The sequence below is a fragment of the Lathyrus oleraceus genome, chromosome 5 (genome assembly GCF_024323335.1).
Source record: "Lathyrus oleraceus cultivar Zhongwan6 chromosome 5, CAAS_Psat_ZW6_1.0, whole genome shotgun sequence".
NCBI classification, from domain to species: domain Eukaryota; kingdom Viridiplantae; phylum Streptophyta; class Magnoliopsida; order Fabales; family Fabaceae; genus Lathyrus; species Lathyrus oleraceus.
Window position 1 is genome coordinate 22095895 of NC_066583.1, and position 6803 is coordinate 22102697.

The following is a 6803-nucleotide window of genomic DNA, read 5'->3' on the forward strand; positions in this document are numbered from 1 at the left end:
TCAAGCACGAGCCAAAGCAAGAACAACTGAATCCAGACCTGCATTGAAGGTATTTTCCAGAAAATCTCATCTCTTCGATTCTCTCTCAATTCCACTCAATTCTCTTGGATCTTTGGTTGTCTGAAGTCCTACCAATGTAGGCAAGAAGATTGAGTTGCTTAGAGGTCAAATCAAAGCAACTCAGTTGACACACCTCAAAATTCAACTCCTCATATCTTTCTATATATGTGGAGTTAGTTAAAATTGAGGTCAGATTCGTGCTCCACGCCATTTTTTCTTTCAGATCGTGTCTTCCTTTTTCATTTTCTTGATGGTGATGAGTGAACCAGTCCGGCTAGGGTCACCGGAGAAGATGACTGGCCTTTGGACGTCGACGATGCGCTGGAAGTGTTCAGAGCCATTGATCTGGTTCAAATTGTTTTAATCTCATGCGTTGCTTTTAAATACCAAGCCTATGCTGCGTCGACTGTAGTGCACCACGGAACGCGCGCTTCTCACCACTTGATCTGCCACCTCAATTAATGAGGGAGATCATGTGGTCCACGTTTTTTCTGATTATTTGAATTTCATTTTGATTGTTTTATTTTCATTAATTCATATTAATTTTAATATTGATCCAAAAAATATGAGAGTTTCACCAAAAACTTTCAAATAATTTCCTCTTTCATATTCTGAATTAAAATTATTTTTTGGATCATTATTAATATTTTTCATGATTTAATTGATTTTGCACTTATTTTTAATTGTTTAAAAATACTTTTAAGTCTTTAAAAGTTCTGAATTTTTTTCTCCAAGGTCCATTAACCTTGTTTGACCTTTGATAAATCTCATGGCCATTTATTTGATGTTTTGATGAGGTTTTAGGAATTTGACAAACCATATTTAATTTAAATGCCTTATTTTAGTTTTTTTTTAATTTGAATAAATGCCAAATAATTTTGTTGACCAATTGTGATGACTTGTTTGTGTTTGACTCTTGTTGTTGGGCCTTGGTCAAGGTTGATTTGACTTTGTCAAGTTAATATCATTGGATTTAGGGGATTGATGGAATATACATTCCATCTCCCAAAATGAATGGATGATATTAATTTGGTAAAAGTCCTCCTTTGACCAATTTGAGTTTTGATCCATTCCCCTCCCTCTTCATCTCATTCCCCTTCTTTATGCATTCATCTCATTTGGCCTATGATATCTCAAAGTCCTAAAGCTAGTTGATTGAAAAGTTAACATGAGTATGGATGAGATTAGGCCACCTCTTTTGCATATTCTTTTTGTGTGTGGTATGTTTCATGAGCATAGTCCATTATACTGTGTCTCTAACATGCATTAACACCAAAATTCTATTGTCCGGCCTCAGATAGTTGTGACTTCTACATAAGTCCAATTAACATAGCGCTAAATTTTTGACACAAAAGGCATAGCATTCTAGTTAGTGAGATTGTAAGTCTCCCCTCTTTCATGGTATTGTATGGAAACTTGGCCTTTTTCCCCTTTCCTTTGGAAGATGCATTGGCTCAAGGATCCATGCTTGTGATAAGTGGGTTGAGTGTTCTTCAAAGAATGTCTTAAAATGAAAAGCAAAAGCAAAACAATACTAACTTCTAACCCATTAACAACTGACTTTTAATTTCAAGCCATTTACTTTAATGGCATTTAATTCTAGCTTTTATTCATTTGCCATTGTTCATATCATTCTAATTGTTTATGTTAATGCAATTTTCACTTTGTCCACTTGGACCATATTGTGTGATATATCTTGTTTGTATATATTTTGCTTGTTTGTGTGGTCTTTGACCATTAACGTACATAATAATAACAAAATCCTAAAAACCTTTTGTGTGGACTATTGGCTTGATCTTGGACAAATGGACTTAGAACTTAGGCAACACTCCTATACTAAAGGACTTGGCCAATGCCAACTTATTGAGAAACCAAGTGCTTGTAATTTGAAACTTCATCTGATACATCATTCAAGATCCCTCTGAGTCCATCTGCAACATGATCATTGTGAAGTTGTTATCTTCAACCTATGACTTGTGGAATTCATCTGTTACATGGGCTAATTTGAAGAAGATCATGGAGTGGCTAAAGCTTGGATGTGGCTATCTTTATTTGATGCCTTTGATCTTCAAGATAATATAATTGTGCATTTGTGTGTTGCTTGATTCTAAATGTCCAAGGGAATTCTGGGTTTCTATTGACATTCTTGTCTATTGGATTGCTACCCATTTGGTCAGATCTTTTCAACTCTTAAATTTTAATTTTGTGCATAGGATTAGTTCCTTTATCTTCTCCCAATTTATTTAATTTAGAAATCTCTCCCCCCTTTTTCAAAATCTTCTTTGGTTGAACTTATTTTGTTCCAAACTTTGACCATTTTGCAAAAAGATAGAAACTTTGGCCTTATGCCATTGCATTTTCAAACTTCTTTTCTTAAATCAAATTTGCAAATAAACTTAACTATACTTGACTTAAACTTTCAAAAAGCCAAAAAGAACTAACTCATTCAAACCATTTTTAGGCCTTTGTGCCTTTCAAACTTAATTTTTGTTAAAAGCAATGCATCCACTTTGAAATTTGTATCACGAACTACGAAGTTTTTATCCCTCATTTTTATGTTGGTACGTAGGCACAAGTCCGAAGGGCTTGTCAAACACAAAAAAATATAATTAATGAATTCTTTTATCATCCCCCCATTCTATTTGTTTGTAAACATCATTTTGTACCAAATACATATGCACACAAAAAGGGCTCCCTAGGAGTACCTAGGACACTTTGGGTGCTAACACCTTCCCTATGTGTAACCAACCCCCTTACCTGTAATCTCTGACATTTTATTAGTTTTGATTTGAAAACTTCTTACTTTTGGGTTTTGTTCGTACTTTTTCCCTTTTCCCTTGGAAACAATAAAAGCGCGATGGCGACTCTTGTTATTTGATCGCTAGCTTATCCATAGCTTGATGATCATGAATTTACCGCTACAGTGGCGACTCTAGTTTTACTGACGTTGAGCTTATCCATAGCTTGATGGTCCTGAATTTACCGCTACAAAATTATGTGGTGAATCTGCTGGGGATTAGTCCTCAGTGGGTTTAGCCTACTTTTTTATGTGTATATATTTGTATATTTGATGTTTGTATATTGTTTGTATGATATAATCTGTCTGTTATGCTTGGTGATCTCTTAGTCATGAGATAAGTTCTAACCCAAACTTGAGTGCAATTAAGATAGGGGGATGGTATAGTCATGTTCAACTTGTGTAGAATAGTCCTTAACAAGTTGGCTTGAGACCCATCTACTCAGTGGAGACCCTTTTGGAGTTACTGATGTCACACAAGTTATTTGTGGATAAGCATTACTTTCTCTAATTTGGGGTCTGAGAAGCTGAGGACCGTAGAACATTTAACCCAACTTGGCCTATTTAGGACGTAGTACAGAGACTGTTCAGGTGTAGAGTTGATCACAATTGTTACACGATACTACACTCAGACAAGTTTCTGTTGAGAATATTATGGGTTGATGAGTCAGTCATCCTAACCTATAATATCCGATAGATGGGATTAAGACTCTGGGAACTTTTTAGAACATGATCTACAGGTTTTTATCCTTATTACACTCCTTTGGGATGGTTCTTAACCCGACTCCATGCTCGTGACTCACAACAAACCCTTTGATTCTCGGTTGATCCGATCAAGTCTCATCAATATCAACGGAACTTGGGTGTTGATAAAGTGAAAACCATAATCCACCAAAATGGATGGTTGATCTTGATGATGACTTGATCCATCCCTTGACCTTTAATTGTGTTTTCCTTGTGTGTGATCCCTTGTGTGTGATTGTTGCATTCATGCATACATACACATCACAACATTCATCACAGAAAAGTAAATTTCAAGGAAACTGAGGTCTTGTTTGCAAATATTTTTCAGACCATGGATTACGGACGAAGGAACACTAAGAAGTACAATTTCAGATGTCCTGATTTGAAAGAGCTAAGGAAGTTTTCATCCTTTGTATTAGATCCCTTGGACTTCAAGCAACATCATGGGAAGCTTTTGTCTATATTATATGTTGATGTGGTTGAAGGACTTCTGAGTGTTTTGGTTGAGTTCTATGATCCTCTCTACTGGTGCTTCACTTTTCCTAATTATCAGCTTGTACCTACATTAGAGGAGTATGCCCATCTCTTGGGAATACCTATATCTGACAAAGTACCTTTTAGTGGATTGGAGGAGATTCCCAGATCTCATGTTATAGTTGAAGCTCTTTATCTGATGAAATATGAGATTGATGCTCATTTGGTGAAGAAAGGAGGTATTCTTGGGTTGACTTCTGAGTTCTTCATTGGAAAAGCTACTGTCTTTGCTCAAGCCGGTAGTATGGACGCTTTTGAAGCCATCTTTGTATTTCACATCTAACGTCTAGCTTTGTTCCCTAACATTGACGGTTTTGTTAATGTTAACTCTATTAGAATCTTCTTGATTGGGAATCATGTTCCGACTCTGCACAAGTGGTTTATTTCGCCCTTGCCTCAGACACCTGCTCTTTTGGAGAACAAGCAATGTCTACGATGGTCTTAAAGACTTATGTCTCTCACTAATGATAATATTGTTTGGTATGATTCTGCATTTAGTAGTGTGGACATTATTAACATTTGTGGTGAATTCTCCAATGTGCCTCTCATTGGTACACAAGGAGGAATCAACTACAACCCTGCTTTGGCTCATTGTCAACTTGGGTTCCCCTTGAGATATAAACCTAATAACACTCAGTTGGAAGGTCTATTCTATCAAGAGGGTAAAGATCCCCAACATTTGAACTAGAGGATGATACATGCTTAGCATAATGTGCATAAGAAAGGAAGATCCGAGCTTGGTCCACACAACTGTGTAGCTTTGGAAGCGTACACTATTTGGCTGAAGAAGAGAGCTTTTGAGCTCAAGATGGCGTACGCCTGTGAAAGACCTATGTCTTTGGTTATGTCTGAGCCATCAACTCTTCCTAACCATGATGTAGAGGAGTTGGAAGATGCACTTGCCAAGATGAAGCAAGAGAAAGATATGTGGGAAGAGCGGTTCCATGCTTTGAGCCAAAAACATGAAGAGTTGTGGCTTGAGTCGAAAGACAAGGATAAACTCATTGAGATTCTTGAAGATCATGTCGTGAAGAGGTATGCACCCATATTTGTTTCTCTGTCGGCATCTAGCCCGGTCATGTCAGTGCCACCTCCGATTGTTCATACTCTTCCTCGTGTTGAGGACACTATCTACCATTCTGAGCCATATGAGGGTCCAGATGTGTACGAGAAGATGGATGAAATGAAAGATCAATTCCTCGAGCTGCGTAAAGAGTTGAAGACTTTGAGATGGAATTACTTGTTTGGAAAGAGTGTTGCTGAACTCTACTTGGTCCCTAATGTTAAGATCCCGATGAAATTCAAGGTCCTAGACTTTTAAAAGTACAAAGGGAATACTGGCCCACTAAGCCATCTTGTTATGTATGCCATAAAAATGTCTACTCAGACTGATAATGATCAGTTGCTAATTCACTATTTCCAAGACAAATTAACTGGAGTTGCCTTGAGGTGGTACATGGGTTTGGATAGTGCAAGCATTTGTACTTTCAATGACTTAGGCGAGGCCTTTTTCAAGAAGTATAAGTACAATGTGGATATGGTGCCTAATAGAGACCAATTGAGTTCTATGTCTCAGAAGGATAAAGAGACATTCAAAGAATATGCCCAGAGATGGACAGAGCTGGCTGCCCAGATAAGTCCACCTCTTGAAGAGAAGGAAATGAATAAGATCTTCTTGAAGACGTTGAGTTCGTTTTATTACGAACGTATGATTACGAGTGCCCCTAATGACTTTACCGAAATGGTAAAAATGGGGATGAGGCTAGAAGAAGGAGTCTGTGAAGGGCGTTTGTCTAAAGAAGAAGCATTAGCCAGCAAGAAGTATGGTAAGAGTTTCTCTAAGAGGAAGGAAGGAGAAGCTAATTCAGTGTTAGTGGGGAGGCATTGGAGGCCTCGTGTCAGGAAAAGTTGTCAACCTCGTCAACATCAACACCAAGTTTCTTCAGTAATTCTGGTTTTTTCCAATAATTCCAACAATCAATCAATTCTAATTCAGCAATAACAACATTAACAACACCTGCAACAAGGAACCAACTACAACAATAATAATAATCACCAAGAAAATTTTGAGAGGAAGAAGGTCTCTTTTGACCCTATTCCTATGACTTATGCAGAGTTATACCCATCATTAGTTCTCAAGAATCTCATACAGCCAGGAAATCCTCCGCAAATTCCTGAGCCACTACCATGGTGGTTCAAGCCTGAACTTCATTGTGCTTTTCACCAGGGAGTCCGTGGTCATGATATAGAGAATTGCTATCCTCTAAAATACGAAGTTCAAAAGCTTGGGAAGAGTGGTATGGTGTCCTTTGAGGATATAGAGCCTAATGTAAAAGCCAATCAGTTGCCTGCTCATGGTAACACTTTTGTCAACATGGTGGATGGCTGTCCAGGGAACTTTCGTGTTTTTGATGTGAGACGTATCCGAAGAGAGATGTCTAGAAGTTGATGGATGACTGTGTTCATGACCATGATGATTGTGTAATCTGTAGCGTGAATTCCTGTGGGTGTATGATTTCCAAGAGAGATGTCTAGAAGTTGATGGATGAGAATGTAATCCAGATTCAATAGTCGAGGGATATGGGGATGATGTGAATGTCATTGTACCGGTGTTTAAGACCCCTGAGCGGGTAGTCATTTAGTTTGATAGCAGCAACAACAATAATGT